We start from the raw sequence: 24,111 nt of genomic DNA, 5'->3' as shown, positions 1-24,111 counted from the left end.
TCTTAGGTCCTTGTTTGCTGCAGAACATATATTTGGGGAAGCACACTGGAGAAGGCTGGCATGTTTTAAACTGGCCTCTGTGGCTGGAAACCCCTTTTGTCTCCCTAGGGAGATGGATGTGACAGCTATAATCCAGTTGCTATGCTGGATTTCAGGGACAGTGGCTCATCCATGTTGAGCTCAAAGCATCAGACAACTGCCAGAAAAACCCACGTTCAGAAAGTCACCAACCCTCCTTTTTCTTGTCCTGGGAACCACAACTCCCCTCCGTACTCCCCTGCTCAGGGGGAGCAATTTCCATCCTCTTCAAAAGAGACTAAAACTGGCTCTTTGGCTTCTGGCTGGCCCTTCTGGGCACGAGAGCAGCTTGCTGGGAGACTTGAGTGCTCAGCACAGTCCTAAAACAAGGCTCCTATTTGAAGTGCACGGATTGAGGCTGGATTAAGAAAACCCAGGAGGAGTGCTTAGGTCTGCTCCTGCTCTAAAAGGGCTGCTCGGCAGCAGCAGCCAGCGCAGCTTCATCCTCCTCAGCGCTTCGTGTGATCCCCACGAAGCGCCGGGGAAGCGGCGATTTCGTATGCGCTGTTCGAGATCCGGGAGCAAGGAATGGCAGGGCATGTGCTCTGCTTCCCGACGCTGCGGGAGCACCCAGAGGGGAAGTGATCCTCCCTGAACCGGGAGCAGGGAATGGCCGAGCCCGTGCTCTGCTTCCCAGTGCTGCAGGAGCACCCAGAGCGCAGCTGCTCCTGCCGGGGGCTGCGGGAGCACCCAGCGCCGTGCTGATCTGGTTCTCACCAAGAGGAGCAGGATCAGTAACCTCCACAGGGGCAGGAAAAGAACAACAGCAAACGCAGGACAAAACGCCACCCTTAACCCCCAGAAAAGCCTGGAGAGCCTTGCACTGCTCGGGTGCAGAGCGGGTCCCAGGCAGACACCTATCTGTGGCTGAGACAAGTTTAGAGAATCCCTTCTGAAGTTTGCCTCTTGCAAACGCCTTTATTTCCCCCCTTCTAATCAATGCAGCGAGCAGGCTTAGTGCAACACAAATAGGGAACAGAGGATGAAACGATTTTCCAGCCCATACCTGAAGGTGCATCCTTCTTTTCTCACCAAGCAGCGGGGAGGACGTTGCTGTCTCTCGGTAATTTTCCAACATCCTGTGTTGCAGGTAGATTTATGCACTGATCATAGTTGAAGCTGTTAATAAAAAAGTGCAAAGAAAACGGATTTTACTGTGAAGTGTAGGGCTGCTTTTCTCCCGGCTTTGCATTATCATGACTTCCTCCTTTTTTAATCTTTTTTTCTATGATTGACCATGTTTGGGGTTCAAAGCTTTAAAAATAAATCGCGGATCGTCTTTCATCTACTATGCATGAGAGAGTCAGAATCATTACATGGTTTAAATGGATATTTTGGGAGCAACTCTGGACCAAGCAGTTCCTGCTTTAACTGGAAGCCAGAGGGATGAAGCTAATTTGCAAATAATGTTACATGCTGGCTTTGCTTGAACTCAGGGAAAAGCTGCAGTGGCTACTTGTCATGCTTTGTGAGAAATTGAACAAAATGGAAATCAGTTCACTAGTTAAAAAAAATATATATATATATTAAAAAAAAAGTCTGCAGCAGACCAATTTCTCCCACATCAGGGGAACATCCCAGGACTGCAATTAAGCTGTGGCTCAGCACGAGCCCTACTGCTGCCCGAGCACTGAGGACAAACACACCGGCCGTCCTTTTCCTGGGAGCAGATTTTTAACTCGGTGAGCTGCGAGCTTTTCCACAGCTCCACTTGAGCCACTTTTTCCTCACGCAGTTCAAAAGCCAACTTTCCCCTTTAGCATCACTCACGCCTTCCCCCAGGTGCAGCGAGCTCCGGATTCTGCAGCGCTGCACCTTCCCAGGGAATTGCCTGTCGATGACTTTGTGGCTAATGTATACAACGGGAAGCAGAGGAGCTAATATAATGTAATTTTCCATGTTTACTGCCTTATTACAGTGGTTGAATCTGCTGATTAGTTCCTTTTTTTTTTTTTTTTTTTGGCCATCTCGTCCTAAGCATCCCTTTTATTTTTGCCCTGCTTATCTGCATAGAGTCATTTATTCACACGGCTGCTGTAACAGCAAGCAGGGCCAAAGCTATCATTTCTCCTCCCTTTCACATTTTAATCTTGCAGACCTCAACCTCTGCGATACCGCTATTACTTTGTCCATATCTGATCTAACGGGAACCTGCCATTTTTTTTTTTTTCCCTTAAAAAGAGAAAACTAATCTGAGCAAAAGATCGTGGTGGCTGTGGCACTAATGATCCCTGGCATATCTCTTTGCAATGAATCCGGTGCTAGAACAGAGAACGTTTGTTTCCCTTCTCTCTACAGAACTGCAGGACTGACCCCTCATGCACAGGCAGCTCCCACAAATAAACAACATTGCCCCGATCTCCCGGGGGATTCATTTCTCTGCCAACTATCTCAGCAGCTCTTCTTATTGTCTTATTTATCCAAACAGTGGAAAAACAACTCAAGTGGAGCCACTCTCCAACAACATGACTGTTACTGGTTTATTCAGATTTGCTCCCCTACAAGCTACGAAAGCCTCTTGTCCCAGTGGTTATTAACTGAAAGGGAGTGGGGAAATTTCCTGTATTATGAACAATAACAGAAAAAATGCTCTTCCTTCCTGTTCTTTGAAAATCATGACAAGACATTTTGCCCCCTGGGCTCCCTAACGCTCCCCAGCTCCCAGCTCTGAGCCATCACCCCAACTGGAGACCATCCACTGAAGCACCACGCCAAGATGCTCTGCATATGCCAACCACATCAGCCAGAAAGGATTTACTTGGGATAGGCAGGGAGACAAACTGAGGAATCCCTCTACTCCCTTCTCCTGCATCCCGAGGTTTTTCAAACAGCAGTTGCTCACTCAACATTCTCATTTCATGTCCACACTCTGCACCATCACCGTGGTTTCTACCTATGCCTTGCTCTTCACCTCTGCTCGCCATCCAGAGACCTCCCCGTGCCCCCCCTTCTGCCAGGAATATTATAAATAAATAAATCAGGGGCCATGTTCAGCTCTTGGTCTGTGATGCGAGCAGAGATGTGGAACTGCTTCAAAGACACAGGGCACCGGCAGGGCACAGGATCCTGCCTGTCCCCTGTCCAGAATTCACACAGATGAGACTTGTGAAAATCAGAACAAGCCCTTCCCTCTGCTGATTTGGAGAACCCCTTGCTCGCAGAGCTCTCAGCTGCCCAAGCTGTAGCACTGCGGGAACCTGAGTGTTTCTTGGTCTAGATGCACCCCAGTGTGTATTGTAGTCACTATTAATGAAAGATTAAATGTTCTAAAGAGCATTATTGATTTTAAAGCTACTAACAATCATCAGCTTTCCCTCACTTCACCCCACAAGCCTGAGAGCTGTAATGAAAGAGCAAATTCCAGCTCAGAGCATCTGTAAGCTGTGATCCACAGCCCAGCTCCGCAGCTCAGGGCCCACAGGCATTTTCTGCAAGAAGTGAGGACCCTCAAAGATCTTCTAATGTGAGCAACCATAAAAAGCCAGAAATGGCAAAAAAAAACCCTCTCTGTTATCCTTGTCTTTGAAAGTAAGGACTCACACAAACCTCCCAGCTCTGCAACACCGATCTGACTTCTCTTGTGCCGGTCTGCACCCCTGTTATCATCCCAAGAGCCCAGGTTTGCTCAGCAGCAGTCATTAGATGGTGAGAACCCATTTTAGTTCCAAGGAAAAGTCTGCCTTTCCAAACGTGTTCCTTGCCCTCCTCCTCCTTGGGAAAATGCACCTCCCTGCAAGAGCAAGAGCCAAACAAGAGTCACAGCGGCCCCATCCCAAATGAGTTCTCATGGGACAGGACTGTCCACACGATCACATAACACCCACCTCGCCTCCCAAATGTACCATTTGCTCCCATCAGAGGTGCTCCATCAGCACCAGGAGCAGGGCCATTTCTGCCCTGAATCCTCCAGCTACTCAGTAGGACAAGCAGAGCAGGAAGCCACCAGCCCCAGCAGGGAATCCGTGTGTCGGAAGGGCACATGTGCAGGTACAAAGCATCCTTTGCACACCAGCAGCTTTCCTGCTGCCTTGGCACATCAGCACTGGTGGTGAATCACATCTCCTTTGTATTTCACTAGGAGGAACAGGGAGAAAGACGTATTTCACAGAAGAGAGTCACAAAGAGGCCCACCTTGGAAAATAGGCTATTTTTGGCGCTATAATCCCTTTCCTGTGAAGAAGAGAGGGAGGCCCAAGAGACTGAAGGAGCTGCTGAAACCCAGAGAGGAATCTGCTAGCAGAGCCTGGGGCATAATTCAGATATCAGGGACCAACAACCAGGACTAAGACCCATGTTTAAAGACTGTAGCAGCCTCAGGACTGAGATCTGTGCTTCACCACCTGCCTGCCCACCAATCCAGCCAAGCCAGTGTGGGATGCAGCAGAGCAAGAAGGTGAGCACTCTGTTTGCTTCCACAGACCTTTCCCAAGCATGCAAAGACCTGGCACTTCATTTGAGTGCTAATTCTCACTCTCTTTCATCCCAGTTTTTTGCAGCTTTTCTACAAATCCAGAATACATTTGAGCGATCAGCACAATGTTTAGTGAGAAAATCGTATGCTACATTTCCGCTTGGCATGATTTTGAAATGGTTAAGCTGTTAAGCCCTGAAAGGGAAGTTTTAAGAATACCGTGAATAAAAGAAGCCAAAAACAAAAATAAACCAACAGTGGCAAAATTAGAGCATGACATAAAGGAACCGTTTGGATGGATCTTTTCTTCCAGTGAAATGGTGCATGCTGGCTGCTCCAATGTCAGGATCTCTGCAGTTGTGTAGCACTCGGACTTTCATTACAACAGCAGAGAAATAAATGGAGAGTCATCACTAGCACAGAAGAGAGGGAGAAAGTTTTTCTAAGCTGTGATCAAATCCCTTACAAACTTCTCTAAACCATGGCCACATCGCCCCTGAGGCTCCCTTTGCCCCACTCTGTCCCAGCAAGGGAGGTGCAATCAGAGCAGGAGGGGACTGCTCGACACACAGATAAGGACAGGCAACGGTCCAGGGTGGGCTACTCCGGGAGGTACCCTAGAAATGCTGGAATGCCCACATTTTGCAGATAAATTCTTCCAAGGAGAAGCAAATTCTGCCCCAATGTGTGTCTCACACAACACAACCCCAGTGATGCTGGTCTCTCTAAGGACAGCAGGTTCTGCCCAGAGTGTTCTGGCACAGGGGGGACTCCCCACTTTCACCCAGCCAACTTGATTCACACAACGAAGCGACAGCTGTGTGGCCCCTCTGTCCCCTGTGTCACTCTGAGGTGCCTCCTGAATTATGCATTGCTTTGCTGCTGCTGTGCACACTGACTCAGTGACTTACTTGTGCAGCCAGTTACTGGGCTGAAGGACACAGCTCCAACCACAACCATTTTACACTGATTTTTGCCATAAAATGTGATACAATGCTGGACCAAAAGGCCTCCCAGAATCCATACATGTGACAATGTCCCACTCCAGCTGTGACACAAAGCATTAAGGTAATGACAGTTGCATTCATACCTGCTACTTTTAGGTCCACCCAACCCCGAGCAGCTGAGAGGAACAAGGGCTCTCTTCCTCCCACTCCAGCCTCCCCTGAGCCACTGAAGTGTTTGCTAGTCAAAGAGTTCCTGCAAGAGAGCTCTCTCACCTGGGAGGGCCTGGATCAGAGACATCAGGTCAGGTCATCTACAAAGGTAATGGCAGGGAAAACATCATTCCCAAGCACATTCACGTCTGTGCACATCTCTGCAGAGGTCAGGCATGCTCTGGATGAGGGCATCTCCTGTCCAGTTCTGTACCCTGACCCACCTTCAGCTGGGAGTGATGAAGAGGATGAACAAACAGCCAAAACCAGCCTTTTCCTCCATCCCCTACAACTTCTCCAGGTCAGGTCCTCCCCTGTCTTTTTGAAGTGCCAAAAGGATCTCACACAGTCACAGGATGAACCCATGACCTGTACCCCTAAATACCTCTGCTCCCCCAGGGAGGCAGGGACCTGAGCAGTCAACCCACCACCTGTATCCACCCTGGGAGGAGTTCTAAGACTCGCCTAGACAAAGTCAACACCAACCTGAGTCACCGCTGGCAAAAGTCCTGCTTCAAAAGAGAAACTGGGCTGCAGAGTCCCAGAGGTCCCTTGTGCCAGCATTTCTGAGCCCCACTTGGGACCTCCCCTCCTGGTCCACCCTCCTCCACAATCTTGAAACTGCAGTTCCTCTGAAAAGCTCTCTGTCTCCACAAGCAGAGACTCTCATACCTAAAGCACGGACAAAATGCTGGGATTTCATTTTTACTGGGAAAACAAAGCCCCCTCTGCACATGCCCCTTCCCTGATGACAAACAGCATCTCTGCAGCTGTTGATTACCCCTGAAGCACAGCACACACAGGAATGGGCCACGAGATGGGGTAGAGCACATGGTGACCTGCAGAGGACTTGGGCTGAGAAAACAGCACAATAAATGCTTTCCTGCAAGTCAAGGGCCAGCACTTCCACAAGGAGGAGAATTTTACTCTGCACTGGTTTTTATATCACAAACTGCTTCTATGGTGTGGTCTCAAGGAGCCCTTGCTTCTCCTCCCTCTGGGAGGGAGCCTGGCAGCCTCATCCCAGGATACTGCTTACACTTCAGGCAGGGGGAATAATTCCTCTGGATAAGGTGGGTAAGAGCACAGTGCTGCTCGTGCTCAGGGATGCACTCACCTCCCACCAACCACTAGTGTGTGTGGGCTCCAAGTTACCTTTTATTATTTCAAACTTCCTCCCATTTCCAAGTGAGCTAGTGGGATTCAGGGCAGGCTGGAGGTGGATCTTTAGATGTTGTATAGAATAATACCTAAACAAGTACACACCTCTTTCTTCCCCCACCTTAAGTGCCATGTTACCAAGTGCTAAAATTCTTTAAATAAATTACTGGGCAAGTGTCCCTACTACTGCAGCACCACAGAATAAACGAGCAGAGGGCAAAAGTAAACCTGTGTCTGTGGAGGAGGACTCCTGCCCATGGGTGTTTCTCCACACTGGCAGCCTGGTGACTCTCAGCACAGTACACAGCTTCATGAAAAGATGCTGAGAAGGTGCTGGTGAAGAAGGGAAACCCTTTTTCCCTCCCTTTAGTTTTACAGGTGCTTCTGCTGGCACTGGCTCCTGGACATGCATTTCACCATGCCCAGCTGAGCAGGTTAACACAGCAGCACAGACCCAGGCACTGCTGCTGATGAGGACAAAGTTTGTTTGCATTGCTGGCATTTGGTATCTGCAGCATACCCAGAGCACAGGATGGCCACGGGAGTTAACCTTCACACCACACACCTTCCTGAATGCAAAATCCTCCTACCAGCCCTCTGTGCCATCCCAGGATGGCTGGGCAACGTCACAGCACCCAGCTCTGCCCCCCAAGCAGGCAAGGCTCCTGTGACACTGCTCAAGCCACCGGAGGCTGAAGGAGCCCTCAGGCTCCTCTCAAACACATCAAGTATTCAGTCCTCAGCTACGGAGCTGGGAAACACCAGGAGAGCCTGGAAGACAAGCAGTTGTGTTATCAGGCATTCATCATCAGGAATGAGAGCACACAACTCAACACGAGTGTCCTCCACTGGCTTCAAGGGCACACATGCATTGAAATTCCCAGCAGATTCAGGGCTCTTTTTTGCACTTCCATCACAGCCAGAAGCTCTGAAGGCTTTCCAGGCAAACCCAGGAGTTCCACCAGGACTGGTAGCCTTGTTTTGTACCTGTGCAGTGCTTTGTGGATGCTCCTGGGAGAGAGATGGAGGGATTTTAACTATTTATTAATTAGAAGAGTGGTTTACATATTTTAAATGAAAAGTTAGAGGAGATTTTGTTTTGGTTTTTTTCCTTCATTTATTTCTAAATTGTTCCAATCATCAGTGCTTCTTGCCACAATGAACAACTAGACAGTTGTGGTGTTACCTTAGACATATCATGTCAGGCAGCTAATCCTGTTGGTCATAAATCATGTCCCTTTCAATCTCCATTATATAGCAAGAGCAAATTTGTTATGATGCATGTGTCATTACACACCAATGCCTTTCCATTATCATATAACTGGATACCCCCAAGGTTTGTAATTTGCAGTATAATAGTAATTTTTAAAGAACCATTGGTAATCAATAGCTCTCAGCATCACTGTCAGGATCATTTGCAAAACAAATAACAACACTGATCTCAACCAACTTTACAGGAGGGATATTTAATCCCCGTGAACTGCATTATATGATGGATAAGCGAGGAATCCTAGACTATGTATCATGTATTTTCCTTGGATTAAATATCACTTCAATCAATGTTGCTCCCAGCTGTACAATGCCGTCTGTGTTTTCACTGGGTAATGCTGAAGTATTGTTTTACAAATTGACATTAGCTACGTGCTGGGCAACAAAACCCCAGGGTGGGGTGTGAGGAGGGGGCACGGCCGAGGGCAAGGCCGGTGTGACGCTCAGGGGAGCACCCAGCAGCAGCAAGGCTGGGGGCACAGCGGGCTGCAGGGACCCCACAAACGGGGCACCAAGGGGGCACAGCAGAGGTTTGACCACGGCCACTGCTGCGCTGGGGTGAGCACAGATGGTTCTCAGCCCTGAGAGACCGAGCAGGGCAGAGGTGATGCTCCCTCCCAGCGTGGGTTTGCTCTGCACAGCTCTCCGAGGCACGGACCTGCCCTCCACGCCAGGATGCCCAGCAGAGCCTCAGTGCCAGGACGGAACGAGCGGCAGGAGGAGGTGCAGTTCTCAGCCCTGTGTCCATACAGAGCTGGGGTTTAACCAAGTTACCCTGTAACCGTACAGAAGTGCTGTGTAGTGTCATCTAAGAGGTTCAGCCATTGCCTCACCAGCTAACAAGGCAACAGAGGCTTGATTTTACTTACTGCTTTTCCTTTTCCTTCAGCATGCACAGGCAGAGGCCAGAATTAGGATGGCAACTGCACCCCAACTGCCCTGCCCTGGCTGTGGTCAGTCTGTCCATCTGCATCCCAGGCCCTTCAAATGCAGCTTTTCCATGTAAAAACGGAGACAGAAGCAGCTGATCCAGCAGGACCCTGTACAAGCAGTGCATGGAGAGCACTCACAGGGACAGCACCAGCCTTGGGCTGTGCTGCAGCCCTGAGACAGCTCAGGGCTCCCTAATGAACATCTCCCAAGTCAGATTAAAGCCACCAGACCTGTGCCTCAGCAGCCTCACAATCAGCCAGCCCGAGTGACCTGTTGCACGGCCAAGAGCCAGCCAGCACCTGCACCTTCCCTTACAGATGGCTTTCTGAGGCATTAAATCCACATTTAAATTTTCTACTCAGTTCTGCCTCTCTGGAGCTCTCCAGCAGAGCCGTATCTTGCTCCTTGCAGCTGGAGACACCTTTAGCAAAATCTCCAGCTCCTACTGATGTGGAAAAATTCATGCATTTCTCTCCTTGTGTAAGCACGGGTCTGGCATTCACGGCACTTCCCAGAGATAAGCCCCAAATCACTCATGGTTAGAAACCCCGCACTTTGGTAAGGATGGACAGAGTTGGGATAAAAAAAACCACCCTTGGACCCTAACTAAACACTTCAGATGCTGGAGATTACAGAATCCTATTTAGTTATACCAGAGAGCATTTCCCACAGAGGAAACATCTTCAACCTGGCTCTAGGAAGCCAGTTGAATTAAAAATTTTGGAAGGAAGAAAAATCTGGAGTTTTGCTTGGTTTGGTTCCTTTTAGAGACAAATGTGGTTTACAAATGGGATTAACTGGGGTGTCCTGGCACCCCTTCCCGCTCAGCAGCACCTCAAATGGGCTGTGCACTCCTGCAAGCTCCTGGCTGCCCCAAGGAAAATGCCATTAAAGAAAATACAGCTATTTTTAAAGCTAGAAGGACAAATTCTCCTCCCAGTTACACCAGTGACCTCGTGACTCTCCACAAGGTTGGGCAGGCACAGCTCTGATTTGGGGCTATTTTGAGCATCCTCCAGAGTCACCAGGCACCCAGCAGGCAGAAAGCACCGAGGAGCAGGATGAGGCCCTTATCTCCAGATCCAACCCAACCTGTTAAGACAGCAACAACTTTCACCAACTAAAGGGTAAAATACACATTCCCTTTTAAAATAAAACACTTTAACCAACACAACCACTTCCCCCACATGCACATGGGCCTGAGCAGGGCTGGTGCTCGCTGCTGCTCCTGCTGCCATCCCCACTCATTCATCACACATGCACATGTAGTGCAAACTCATTCAGGGCCCTTCTGCAGATGAAATATTTAAATGGTTTATAATTTGCTATCCCTTTTAAATAAAATGGAACTGCCATAAACAGACTTGGGCTGACTTGCTCTCTCCACCACTCTTTTTTTCCTTTAATATTCTCCCTGCAGTTTCATCAGGCTGCATCCAGCACGATTCAAGAGCTTCATGGGCACAATCCATGCTGGTAAATGGATGGAGACCCCTTGGATGTTGCAGACATTGCAGAGGGATGAGGAAGCAGTTTTTGTTCTCTTGAGCAAGCACATGGGCTATGGCGTGACTGAGGGGATACCACACATGAGGAGAGATGCAGAGCCTGGGCTTTCCAGTCTGCATTTGACCAGCTGGGATGAACACAACCTGCCTTGCCATCTGACCCACCTGTTTGTGCTACCCTTTTCAGGAGCTGCTGCTCCCACCCCAAGGCAGCAGCCACATTTTTGCTGCTGGTGACACCAGCAAAAGCAAGATCCTGGGCAAACTCTGGCAGACAAGACATGGCCAACATGTAATTCTCTGCTGATGTGCTGACACACCACCCAAAATCTCCAAGAGCATCAGGCTTGGAGGAGCTTCCCAGCTTGTGTGGTCCAAGGAAGATGTTACCACGACACAGAGGCTTTCCCTCCACTGCTATGGCCAGCTCCCAAGTGTCCCAGGAGGCTGCACACACGCACTGGCTTCACCAGGAAACTTGATGGACAATGATTGAGCCAAGCAACCCGCGATTCTACCCCAACTCACTCCCATGGTCCCCTGGTGCAAGGGGAGAGGGGACACATCCATGGGCAGGGAGGGAAGATCTCTCCCTTCCCTGCAAAAGCCTTGAGATGGAAAACGCTTACAGCTGTGTCCACATCCATATGCATAAGAGAACAGGCCCTGATCCAGCACAGGCTTACGTCAATCTGCCGTCACCAAGATTCAGGAGAACATTTAAAATTAAACAAAAATTTCCTTGCGCTGCAAAACTAAGGACAAAGAAAGGAAGTAAGTCTTGTGGGTAGTGCAGAAGCAGGTGTCAAAGGACCTGGTCCCAGCAAGGCTCTGGTACTGGCATCCCAGATAACCCTGGACGTGTCACTTCACCTCCAGGTTTACCCACTGAATGCAGGTGCCAGCTCTCTGGATATCATTCTGATGACAGATAAGGGGCTCTCAGGTGGTCACAGAAAACCTGACCAGCTCAGAAGGTTATTTCCCATCTGGTCCCCATGCCTGGCTCCTTACACTCTGTGTGCAGAACAGGTTACCTGTAACTCAGCACCTCCAAGGACTCCACAAGCCCTGGCTCTGAGGAGCTGCTTGCAATCTAAACCACAGAAATAAGCCAGCAATTGCAACAACACTTCAGATTTTACCTGCTGAAAACAAAGACAACAGCTTTTCAAAATAAATGGGGAGAAAAAGCAAGATCAATAAGTGACACACACTTAATTCCCAAGCCAGCCTCATTAAAATGAAGTGTGTTACTCTGTTTACTCCCACACATAAAGAATTCCAGTGCGAAAGAGAGTGTGCTGTCCTAAGGCCTATATAAGCTGATGCTGTTTTATGGCTTTGTTAAGATTGGGACTGGAATGGACAAAAAAAAAAATATACCATAACATGAATTATCCATTCTTTATTGACAGAGAGGCAGGAAAGCCATGCAGAAATTTTGGGGCTTTTTCTTAAAGCCAATGTGGTATTAGAGAACCTCCAAGCTAGTTCACAACTGGAAAGGATTTTAACATAGAAGAGGACTTTTCTGCAAAACTGTTGGAGAATCACAGAATCATTAATATTGGAAAATACCTCCAAGATCATCAAGTCCATTAGTGAAGCTCAAGATTAACAAACTGACCCACACTGTAAACAATGAGACTGAACTGGGATGGGGCAGTGATGTTCACTTTGCTTGTAAGCATTGTGGCTGGACTTTGTCTTTTAGGGTATTTTCCAATCTAATGATTATATGGTTTCTAACGAAGCTGTAAGAATCTCATCCCACCGATTTATTTCCCCTTTTTTCTTTACACATGCAGCAGTTACACAAACTCCACAGCCTGATTCCTGCTCCTTTGTGAACTGGGACAGAAGCTGAAACGTGTTGATTTATTGAAGTTTTCCCCTTACTCCTCTGTGGCACATGTTCTCCAGAAGCAGTTGCATTATTCCTGAGCCCAGGCTTCAGCATTTCCCTGGAAAATGTAAAAATAGGAGCCAGGGCAGGTGAGGAACACCAGAGGGGCTCAGCGAGGTGTCCATCCCACATCCCTGTGTGCAGCCCTCATTCCTAGCCCCGCCTGCCTGCTCAGCAGAGCTGGGCTGAGGCAGAGCTCCACTCCATTCCCCCTCAGAGTCCTGCTCTGCTGCACAGCTTGCAAAGCACAGCCTGTTCCTCGCACAGGCCAGGTCCCTGCAGCCCCCACGGACAAAGGCTCAAACCCAGGCAGCATAGAAATTCAATGGTGCCAGAAAACACAAGAGACCGCCTTGAACTCCCAGATTTTAAGCACAAAGAGATTTCCAGCAGCTCTCCATCCCCCTTGGGCACACACCAGACCTTGCAATTCATTGCTCAGCACCACCTTCCCCAGGAGACAGCGGCTGGAAGCGACATTACTGCCGTGCCTCTCTCCAGCCCCAGGAGACAATCACCTCGGTGCCACCAGCAGTGCCACCCCTCATCCCACTGGTCCCTGTGGATGCCATGTCTGTCACACTCCTGATGTCTGCCCCCATCAGCCTTTGTACCTGCCCCACCCTGAGAAGGTGCAGACCAGCATGAGGGTTACAGGGTTTGCTTTCCAGCCCCATCCTTTGGCAGGAGTAAAGCAAAAACAGGTATTTTTACACCACAAATCAGATATTCAATACCTTTTTTTAATCATTGCCTTTTTTTGCACTGCTTTAACAAATCTACCTTTTGGGGGGGGGCACAGTGAGAGATCAGAAGGGTAAGTGGAAAGTGCCCCTCCAGTGCTGCTCCATACAGCCCTGCTTTTACTCTAGCCAGGCCAGGCACAAATTTCTCAGCACAATGATGAAAAGAAACTACTTCAACTTCTCAAGTGGCCTAGGCTTTTTCTGGGTAACCAGACTGACCAACTGTTTAGCCTGGAGAGGGAAGGGTTAATTAATAATGCCACAAGTTGAGCCCCTGGGCCACACAACTACCATCTCCTGCTTGGTGAACTGCCAGCATTAAAGGAACCAGCACCGAGCCGAAGTCAAGACATTTATCCTTTGACAATACTCTATTGCAACAACTTTATTTTGATGATACAGGATGATTAATGCTCACAGCCACTGTCATTTCCTTCGATAGATTTTGGGGCTGTGGAGTGACATTTGCTCAATGCACCGTTCCTGAAAAGCTGCACTCATCATAGCGTGGAGGAGACAGATGCTCCATGCATCAGCCATCAGTAACCTGCCTCCGCCAGCTGCAGGTGGCCAGGAGAGATACTGTGAGGAACTGGGGGATGTTTATGGGAAGCCTTGACTGGTAAAGGCTGTGGAGTGAGAGTAAGATGTGTTAAACAGCCAGCATTGTAAGAAATGGTGAGAGTTTGTCTTTCCCAGTAGAAAGAAAAGAGACTGTTGGTTGCAAACCACAGCCAAGAGTTGCAGCAGACTTTGCTGTTTTGCCACGAACACGCTGGAAGATCAGATCCTGGGAGAGACTCTCCAGGGCTGAGTTGCAGTCATAGCAATGTCTCACAACTGCTCTTGAAGGCAAAACACATCCAAAAAATCAGACTGATCAATCAGTAAAACAAGACACAGACAAATGTCTCAGCTGTAGCCTTCACTAATGGCAAAAAAACCCAACCCAACTTGGAAACCTTAATCTTAACCTCTGCACCTCTGAGTTCCTCCCACCTGTAGCATGAGGACAAGAATAATTCCCCTCACCCGGCTGCTGCAAGGTTCTCCTAATCAATCAGCTCATTAATTCATGCAAAGCATTAGACAGGCAGCAGATGGATGGCTTTGCACAACAGTGTTTTCTACAGTGAAATATTTCTACTTAATTCTCCACCAGCAGCTGCCTGCCCACTCCCATCACACCAGCACGGAGTGGCCCAGGCTCACGCAGGGACACCCGTCAGGTCCAGAGCAGTGGAGTCTCCTCTGGATCCAAACAGCACCTGGTCCCACACAGAATTCCCTGGCTGGAGACACTCTTTTCACAAGGCTTCTTAACAGACTTGATTTTCCTCATACTTAGAAGCTGTCTCAGGAGCGTAATGATTTTAAATTCACTCCCCGCCGCAGTCAATCAATGGAGCGGCGGCTGCCGGTGCCTGGCGAGCAGGCGGTGATGAATGGGGCTTGGGAGGCTGCACTGCTCGCCTCCGAGCGAGAGCAGAGCATGGGCAGAGGGTGGGGAAGAGAAGCAAAGCCAGGAACAAAAATTAAAAGGGAGAAGTGGGGCAGGGGGTAGAAAAGCTCTCTGCAAAGCTGGGCCAAGTGTTGGTCTGGAAGGCGCCGCTTGGAGGGAGCAGGGTGGGCTTGCATTCATCTCCCTGATCAGCTACCATCCTATAACTTGAATAAACCAGGTAATACGTTTGCTGCAAGCAAGTGCTAACCCCAAGCCTGGCTTGTGGCAAGGACCAGAGCCCTGGCACCAGCACCCGCCCTGCACATGGGCCACTGACCCGGCTCTGCTTTCCAGGAGGTGCCAAAGAACAAATGCCTGAGAGCAGCTCTCGGGAGCACACCTTCCCTCTGGACAGAGCAGTGAAGGGCACAGCAGCAAAGGTGTTGTCCCTCAACCTTTCCCGTCCAGAAGCAGGCAGACAAGCCCCACAGGGTGACACAGAGTACCCTGGGCCTCCCCATCCCTGTGCAGCTCCAGGTGCCGGGAGGAGCAGCCCTGTGTGTCGCAGTCACCCCAGAGGGACAGGGAGCACCCATCCCTGCAAGTACCATGAGTTGCCAGAGAGGAAAAAAATCAAATAACCCCATTTGGGGGAGCCCAAAGGGCCAATTCCTGCCCCAGCATGCTGCAGATCGCCCTGCTCTACGGAGAACAGATGCTGCTCAGCATTCAAAAGGAGCTGCTTCAGATCTGGGCTCTTTTTCTCCCTCTTCCTCCTATTACGGGGTCAGGTCAGTGCTGTGCAGCCTGTCAGCGGAAAAAAAAAATAATAAAAAAAAAATCATAATACAGAAAACTGGTACTCCCAAAGAAGCTGCAGCTTGTGGCACGAGCATCACAGCTAAGTGTTACGAGCCTCACGAGTCTCACAAAGCAGAGAGGGAGGGGAAAGATTCAAAAATGAAACTCATCACACCAGCAAAATAAAAATATGACACAGTAAATTAATTATGTTGCTCCAAATTGAGAAAACACTAATTAAGAATGTGTAATTGAATTAATGTATTATTTAGAAACCCCAGCAAATCCTGAGGGTTCCTTTGACATCAAGTCTCTCTCATACCTCACTACCCACATTTTACTTTAATGTCACCAGAACCCCCAGATTTATTTATGTCCTTGTCATTGACCACTGCCTTACATTTATCCCACATATCAATATCCTCTCCCCTCAATTCCACCCACTCAAGTGCTTCATATGGGGTGGTGATGACCATTTGATAAGTCATAAGTAAGTGTAATTAATTAGCTCAGCTCATCAACCACTTCCCCTCCCAATGCCCTGCAGCCACAGATCTGGGTCTAATTTGTTTAGAGCCTGGAAAAGTATCAAATACCTCATTAGAAAATAAATCCATCTCCTAGAAATACATTTTCTCTACAGCTTCAAGCGTCAGTTCGCTCCATGTTACACTGGGAAAGGCCCTGCACAAGCAGGATCTAAACCCAGCCTAGAGTAGGTCAAGAAACCGATATCATCACATCGTGAAAAGAAAAGAAAACAGAATCTCAGTAAGAAGGGGGGAAAAAAGTCAGCCCCTCAAAGGTATCACAGCAGATGTTTGTACCTGTGAAAGGTCCTGAGATCATGCATTTGCAGATGGGACAGTTTAGGAGTGCTTTGGGTATTTAGCAAGAGGCTTTATAAACATTATTCTTCCCTCGTTTTGAGCCCTTCATAGCAAAGGTTAGGGTTCTGACTACCATTTCTAGGAAGAGATAGAAATACACTAAAAAGAAATAAAGAAATCCAGTTAAATTGTTTAAAATTGCTAAAGACACTTTTAAGGAAAGCAGCACGAGAAAATAATGCAGGGAAATCCGAGTTCACATACATACACATAGCTCTGGGAGAGGGGAAAAAAGAAGCAGCTCTAAAGTGCCTTGTGTTAGGTATGAGCATACACTGTAGCAAAATATGCATGCTGTTTATAAAACATATTGGAAGACTTTTCCCTAAAAGATGCCATGGAGAGTATAAAATTTTATGATCTCTGCCTGTCCATTTTACAAAGATATACACAAACAAGTAGCCAAATCTGCCTGCAGTTTAACTCCATTAAATCCAGTGAATGAGTTTGGCCCACGAAAAACTCCGCACTTACTGTAATAAAGTTAAAAGCTGATAGCAGCTGATACAGTAAAACACATACATTTCCATACACTTATTCCTGCAGATTTAAAAATACGAATGAGCTTCAGAGATTGCCCTTGTCCAGCTCATAAAGAAATGCTGGAATAGGAAAGAAAAAAAACCCAGATCTTGGAGATTTTCCCACCGGTTCCCTCTAAGCACCAAGGAGAGAGGGGTAGGGGAAGCCAGTGGAGTTGTGGTCATTTGGCTTTCCTGAGAGCCCTGAACACACAAATTTTGTGTGTTTGAACAAACACCTGATGGCTCAGTCCCCAAGTGGGGCAGGACCCCACCCAGCAGGAACAGGGAGTCACAGCTCTGGGACCCCACTTCTCCCTCATCAGCCCCTAGAGAGGACAACGAGCTCTGCTCTGAGGGCAGAGCTGTGGGATGCTCTGCTCCCTCAGGGAGCTGGCCACACTTCCATTAGCAGGAGGGCTTTCCTCATGAGCAGTGGTTCTACGGCCTGTGGGTCATCTTGAGTTGTGCCTTCAACCTCACACTGCACGGGAGACCAGACCAGATAGTGCAGAGGCCAAGCCCAAACAACAGATTTAAGCCTCCCCTGATTGATAGGCGTTTTGGGTTGGTCTGTTGAGGTGTTTTTTTACACACACGCAGCTTTCTCACGAGCTGCTGCCACAGCCACACCAACTCCCATCTCCGCCTCCCCAGCCTCCTGCTGGGTCCTCCCAGCTCCCTTACCCAGGCTCATACAGCCCTTGCCCCCTCAGTGCCACCTCCCCCAGACCCTCCTGCCCCAGCTCCTCACGGTGCATGGAGGCTCTAGGCCCCCTCACCTGGAGCTGACTCTCACAGCTCCTTTCTTTCAGATTTATTATTATTTGTTCCTATTACAGGGATATCTCAGGGACCCAGATAACCCTTGTGCAGGGTACATACACTCCCCACTCCAGCAGCCAAACACCACCACACAAATAATTTCATGCTCTTTATCCTCTTTTTCCCCACCCAGCCCCTGGCACCACTCTGCTGGGGGTTTAGCACACATGGGACCAAGGCTCAGGGTCTGCCTTCACCCCAAGGTCCTCACAGACCTTCTGCCTCCCTCCTCACGCACAGTTTGGGCTCTGTCTGGCTCCATAGCTGTCCTATCAAGCTCCACACAGTTCCTCTCCTCCCCACCAGCCTCCTCTGGGCCCAGTTTACTGCTGACCACCACATCTCCATCTCCCCATACCCAGATACTCAGCCCCAATGCTGTCCTGCCATTGGGCTCACTCAAACCCTCCCCAAGCCCTGGGTTTGCAACACCAAGAAAATCCAGCAGCTGCACCAAATCATGCCAAACACTGCTCAAGGCTGTGCTCCCTGCTCATACCCCCTTTACAGCCTCCACAGTAGCTTCCCACCTCCTCAACCCTGCACCTCACAGCCTTGTTGGTGACTGCACAGCTGCCTCCCCACAGCCCAGAACAGCACAGCTTACCTGCAGCAAGCCTCCAGCCCCACATCCTCTCCTCCTGAGGCTCCTCATCATCCTGCAACAGCTCCTCCACAAGTCCCTCTGCTCCACCAGCCTTCCCAGTGCCCTTTGCTGAGAAACCACATAATCCCAAGTTTTTGCTTCACCTGGAGCTAACACCAATTCACAGCAAGGCTGGCAGCTGGGATGCTGCAGGCGATGCTGTGCTGCTGTGGCTTTTCTTGGCATGAAATCCTGGCCCTGGAGCAGCCAGACGGGAAGAGCACCCTAACCAGCGTGGCTGGGATGCTCCTGGGTGCTGCTTTCCGGGTCCGTCTGGAATGTAGGGCTTCACTGACATAACCCACTCACTTATCCCCAGCACACACATGGAGAAATAACTATTGGAAAAAATTGCCCAAGGATGGGGCTGAGACTTGACAAACAGGCTCTGGGCTCTCCAGGACACAGACCTCGTGTCCCGTCCCCATTGCAGTTCCTCCAACCCCAGCGTTACACCCAGAGCTCGACTCGTAAACCTCGGAAGCACTGACCACGTCCCTCTGTTTGCAGGCATCGGGCACTCCTGTGTTTAGCATACGACGGGAGAACAGGAATACATAAACCACAGCTCACAATAACAAACCTTGCACCTAGCACAAGCCAAAAAGCCTGACCTTTCATAGTTAAGCATCCTGGTGAGAGGTTAGATCTTGAGTTTTCTGATCATCCAACAGGGAAGCATTAGCCAAGCGGGGAGAACAAGCTCTTATCTAGACTGATTTCTCTCCCCTCCAGGGGATCCTGTAGGATATTTCAGTTCTCTCTCGCTTGCTGTATGATTCTTCCCTCCCCCAGTATCTTGAAATCAGCCAAATTCACAATCTAATCTGGCCAGGAGTCAAAGGGGAGAAAAATCAAGTCTTAATGCAGTGACTACTTTGAATGGGGAATTGAAGCCAATCAGAAAAGCATTATTGATCCCTGCTCGGAGCACCTCGGTCAGGGAGGGGAAAGCTGTGGGCAGCCGCAGAGCTGCCCACCGCAGCCAGCCAGGGCTGCCCTGCCAGGCCTGCAGCGTTCCCAGCAGAGCTCCCAGCGCCCGCCTGGGCTGGGAGCCGGCCCCGTCCGGCACGGGGAGAGCACCCACCGCCCCCGTGCCGGCACTGGCGACCACCAGCCCGTGGCGAGCACCAGCCCGTGGCGAGCGCCAGCCCACGTGTGCGCGAGAGCGTGACCCGTGTGCTGCCTGCAGCGCTGTGTTTGTGTGCAAACACTTCCAGTGTGCATCGCCTTGGCGTGGGCCCGTCTGCGGGAGCCAGGCTGCTCCACGGGACGAGGTGTGCGTGCGGCTGTGCGCTCCAAGGGCTCCGCGCATTCCAGCGCCGCTAGTGCGGGCAGCTCTGCGGGAGAGCCAAGGGCAGCGGCAGGGCAGGGTGTGTGTGTAGGGGTGTGTGTAGGGGTGTGTAGGGGTGTGTAGGGGTGTGTAGGGGTGTACCTGTGCCGCACAGTCCCCGCAGCAGTCGGGGACAGGCAGTGGGTTGCTCAGCGCGGGCAGCGGGGCAGAGGATGGGGAGCAGCCGGACAAGGCTGAGCTCAGCTCTGGGCATCCCTGGGTGCGATCCCGATGATCCGGCCCGCGTCAGCGCTGGCTACGGGCTCCTCTGCCTTATGTAACCACAGCAGGGACGGAGCTCCGAAGGGGGATGGAGACCGGGGGGAGAGGAGCTCCCCACTGATCCCCCAAAGCAAAGGGGCCGCGGCAGAAGCTGGATACCCCCGGCAGGGTAACTCTAAACGCCCGGCCGAGTTGCGTTGCCGGGCAGGCTGGCCCGGCTCAGGGCTGCCCCGGTGCGGGGCAGATCCAGCCGCCGGGGCCGGTCCCCGCCGGGAGCTGCCGCTGGGCTCAGCCCGGAACCCTCCAAAGCCGGCAGGCGCAGGGCAGCAGTACCGGAGGAGGAAAGGAGTCCTGCGAAGTTTAGGGACTCCACATTTTGCAAGTAGTCAGGGGAAAAACATGCTCCCTGAAAAAAAAAAAAAACCAAACCCATGCAGGGTCCCGGTAGCTCCTGTCCCCCTTTGGCTGTGTCCCCCAACCTGCCATCCCGGGCACCGCGGGGCCGTGCGGCACCGGCACCCCCTTACCTGCCGGCGTCACGTCTGCTGCTGCCTGCCCTGCTCCGGCTCTTCCTCCTCCTCTCCTTCCTCCTCCTCTCTCCCTCTCCCTGCTGCTTGGGGCTCTTTATGGAGATTCATTCATTCATGCCTTCCCATCGGTCCCTCAGCCTTTCCCTGCCTCCCGGAGGCAGAGCGTGTGACGCCTCGCCCCTTTCCAGCCACTTTCTGTTGTCACAGAGCGGCGCTGCCCCAGCCCGGAGCGGCGGCCGGGCTGGGACACGCGTGGGCAGAGCCGGACCGGGGGAGCGTCCCCCAGAGCGGGGTGAGGGGCGTGGGCGGGCGTGGGCACGGCACCGACCCGCCCTGGGGGGTACAGACGGTCTCTGGAACCGGTAGCAGGGGCATCGGGTCGGCCCCAGGGCTTTCCGCTCTGCCCTCCGCTTTCCCCATCCCCACGCCAAGCCGCTGCCCATCGCCGCTGGCTCCCACCGAGCAGCGGCTCTGCGGAGAGGGCACGGGTGGGCCCGCACCCCCCGCCGCTCCCCGGGCAACCCTCGCCCTTTCTTTTCCTCTCTGCTCGCCCTTCCATCCTATCCCAGCTCGTCTTTCTTTCCCCTCTCCCGCTGCCTCCGCACCCGCGCCAGGACCGCATCCCGCTCCGCCGAGCGCTGCCCCATCCCCGCCGCTGACAGAAGCGCTGACTCAAGCTCGGAGCGGGGCTGCGGAGCCCGGCGTGGCGAGCCAGGGCTCACCGGCCACCCGGTGTGTGTGTGTCCTTCCCCACTGCCCACCCTGGGAGGCCGCCCCCCTTCCGGGGCCGCTCGCTCCTCCAGGTCATCGGGCAAACTTCATCCCTGCCTTCCCCAGGACGGGGGTCCCCCCACTGCCCAGCGCTGCACTTCTTGGAGCTGAGGCCACGCTGCCGGTCCCTACTGGCCCCCGCTTCCCACTGGCCCCCGCTGCCATGGCAAACCCGGAGGGTCTGGGGGAGTGTGAGCCCTGCATGGTGTCAGGCAGCACGGCGGGAGATGCTGACGGGGGATTTTAAGTGCTAAATTCGAGCGGACTGCCTCGTCTCTGAGAAGGTACGGGGTTATTCTTTCCAGGCAGGCAGGGCGGAAAAAACACGCTTTTTAAAGACATCATCCGAAATGTGAAGAGCAGCTCCCGGGTTTTGGCGCTGCCACAGCATTCGGAGTGATAAACCCTTAACTTGGGGTGAAACCCCTTAAAAACCCTCCCAGGAGAGCCCCGCCCGCTACCGCTGAGCCGCGCCGTTCCTGCCGCCGGTGCCACCCCCTTTGCATCGGTGCCATCAATTTCTATTAACGATCGCTTTATTCACCGCTGCAAACTTCTAAATATTTAATCCAGAGCGAACCGGCGGCAGAACGCGCGAAGCTGACGGGAGGAGGCGAGTCCTCGGCCGGAGAGGCGGGAGCGGCGGCTCTGCCCTGGGGGAGCCTGGTGATGCCAGTCCCCCCATGTCCCCTCCCTCCGCGGGGCTTTCCCGAGGCTGCAAATCACAGCCTGGACGTGGGCAGCACCGCAGGTCCCTTGGGCTGCCCGGCCCGGAGGGCAGGGATGAGCGGGGGTGCGGAGGATGCTGTCCAGGGAGAGCTGGAGGAGGAAAGGACTGCGCGGGGGGCACCCCGGCAGGCCGGCATCTCCCCAGCACCGGGACGCCGCTGCCCGTCGGGTCCCGCCGCGCATGGGAGGAGTAGCCACGCTCCACATGGAACGGGACGAGGACTGGGGACCGGCGGGGTTTTGGGCTGGTTGGAGGGGTCCTGCCCAGGGAGCGGGGACTGTTCCCACCTCCTTGGCACCCCCGGGTTCCACGCACCGCCCCGCCGCCGCCCCGAGGACCCGCAGACCCGGCCGAGCCTCATTTAAAACGCAACCAAGAAAATTCTTTGGCAACTCCGCTGCGCCGACGGGCGAGTGCCCGGTCCGACGGGCGAGTACCCCAAACCGACGGGAGAGTTTCCCGGTGCTCCGTGCTCTGCCTGCATTCAGGAACCGAGTCGGAACTTTACGGCAACATTTGTCATTATAATTAAAACTGCAACACACCCTCCGGGAAGGAACACCTTCCCGCGTCGTCGTCTGTCCGTACCACCCCCCACCACCGCCCTTTTCTTAAAAAAAAAAAAAAAACAACCAAGCGAAAGCGGCTCAAACTCTCAGGCGGGCACTTGTCCCCCGCCTCCCCCGAGCCATCAGCGACGGCAGCGATCATCAGTCGCACCCGGCGAGGTCCCGGGGACCGTCCCCCTCCCCGGAGCACGGACACCCCCCCCTCCCTCCTCCACTAATTTTCTTTAATTAAAGCTCTATGTGCGGCGCGTTTGGCGAGGACAGAAATAGCCGCTGAAGGAGCGCGTGTGGGGGGAGGCAGGTCCCAACTGCCGGCGTGGGAATGCAGAAGGGATTGGGGGGGCGGGGGGAGCGGAGCCGGAGAGCGGCTCTTCCACAGCTCCCACCCCAAGGCTCGCAGGCTCCAGGGTTATTTGGGGTGAGGGCGGCAGCCTCCCCTGTCCGAGCGCTCCGTGCGGCGCTGTGGCGAGCCGGGCGGGAGACCCCGGCCCCCGGGGCGACGCTACTGCCCGCGGCACCGGCTCTTCCCCCGGAGCACCGGAGCTTCCTGCAGGCAACAGTTGCAGGGGCTCCCCCGGGGATGCTCCGGCTCGGGCGCACCCGCCGGCGGAGGGAGACCCCGAAGCGGGGATCCCCCATGGGCGGGGGAGGGAGCACGGCCCGAGCGGCCGGAGGGGTTCCCGGCTCCGCGCCCCCGGCCCGGCCGTGGGGAGCTGCTCCGGTCCCGATCTCCCGCTCGCCCTAGGGAGAGGGACAGAGGGAGCAGCCCCGGCCGAGCCCGGGGACCCCCCGCCCGTGAAGGGGAGGGCGCCCCGCTCCCGCCGCCGCCGGCCCCGCGGTCCCCTCCCGCCGGAGCCCCAACCTGGGCTGCAGCCGCCAAAAGTTTGGCGACACGGAGCGGCCACCGGGGGCTGCGCGGGGCTCCCGGGGCTCCCGGGCAGCGCGGGGCGCCGCGGCGGGGCGACACCGGGAGCGGGGCCGGAGCGGAGCAGGGCGGGGGGCTCCGCTCGGGGCCGGGGGCGGCGGGGGGGGCCCGGGCGGGCTGCGGCGGGGGCTGCGGGAGCACCTACCTGCTCCGGAGGCGGCTCCCGGCGCTCGGCGGCGCGCCCAGCCCCGAAGCGCGGTGATGGGCGGCGGACGCACCCGCGGCTGCGGCTCCCCGCGCCCTTCCAAGCGGGCGGGCCGGGGGCAGGAGGCGGGCAGGGAAACGCAGCCGGAGCCGAGCAAATCCCAGCGCTGGAGCCCGGCCTCCGAGAAGAGAAGGGCTGCAGCTCCTCACTGCGTCAGGCGGAGAGCCCTGCCCGTGCAGGCGGCGCCGGGCAGCGCTGCCAGGCCCGGGGGGCTCCACCGGCACCGCTCGACACGGCTCGGCTCGACGCGGCTCGGGTGGGATGGGATGGGCACGGCGCAGCTCGGCTCGCTGCGGGCCGGGCAGAGGGGTGCGATGGGGCACGGCACGGTTCGGCTCGGTACGGCCTAGCACGGTCCGGTACGGCTCGGCACGGCCGGTTCGGCTCCGTTCCGGCTCGGCATGGCACGGTTCGGTAGAGCTCTCCGGGGCTCGGTCACGGCCCGGAGCGATAAGCGGCTTGGCCGGCAGACTTGGGCTGGCACTGGGGAGATGGGGGCTGTGTGTGGGTGACACGGGGTGTGTGAC

The 24,111-nt window shown here is 53.3% G+C and overlaps 1 protein-coding gene across 4 annotated transcripts in view; it reads right to left on the bottom strand.

Moving 5' to 3' along the window:
• Positions 1-23,631, bottom strand: part of ELFN1 (extracellular leucine rich repeat and fibronectin type III domain containing 1) — a 103,231-nt gene extending 79,600 nt beyond the window's left edge. For 2 of the 4 annotated variants that reach the window (XR_007207103.1, XR_007207104.1), the window contains exons 1-2: positions 20,382-20,638; positions 1,085-1,197 (exon numbers count right to left, since the gene is read on the bottom strand). The gene's annotated coding sequence lies outside the window, so the exon portion shown is untranslated. Of the gene's footprint in view, positions 1-1,084; positions 1,198-20,381; positions 20,639-23,524 lie in introns of those variants that run through there. The other 2 variants (XM_048320879.1, XM_048320878.1) reach the window with 2 other exon arrangements.
• Between the last annotated feature and the right edge of the window lie 480 nt (positions 23,632-24,111).

Source organism: Corvus hawaiiensis, chromosome 16 (genome assembly GCF_020740725.1).
Source record: "Corvus hawaiiensis isolate bCorHaw1 chromosome 16, bCorHaw1.pri.cur, whole genome shotgun sequence".
In the NCBI taxonomy this organism is placed as follows: domain Eukaryota; kingdom Metazoa; phylum Chordata; class Aves; order Passeriformes; family Corvidae; genus Corvus; species Corvus hawaiiensis.
The sequence above is the reverse complement of the archived record's forward strand: the minus strand, read 5'-3'. Positions and strand labels throughout refer to the sequence as shown.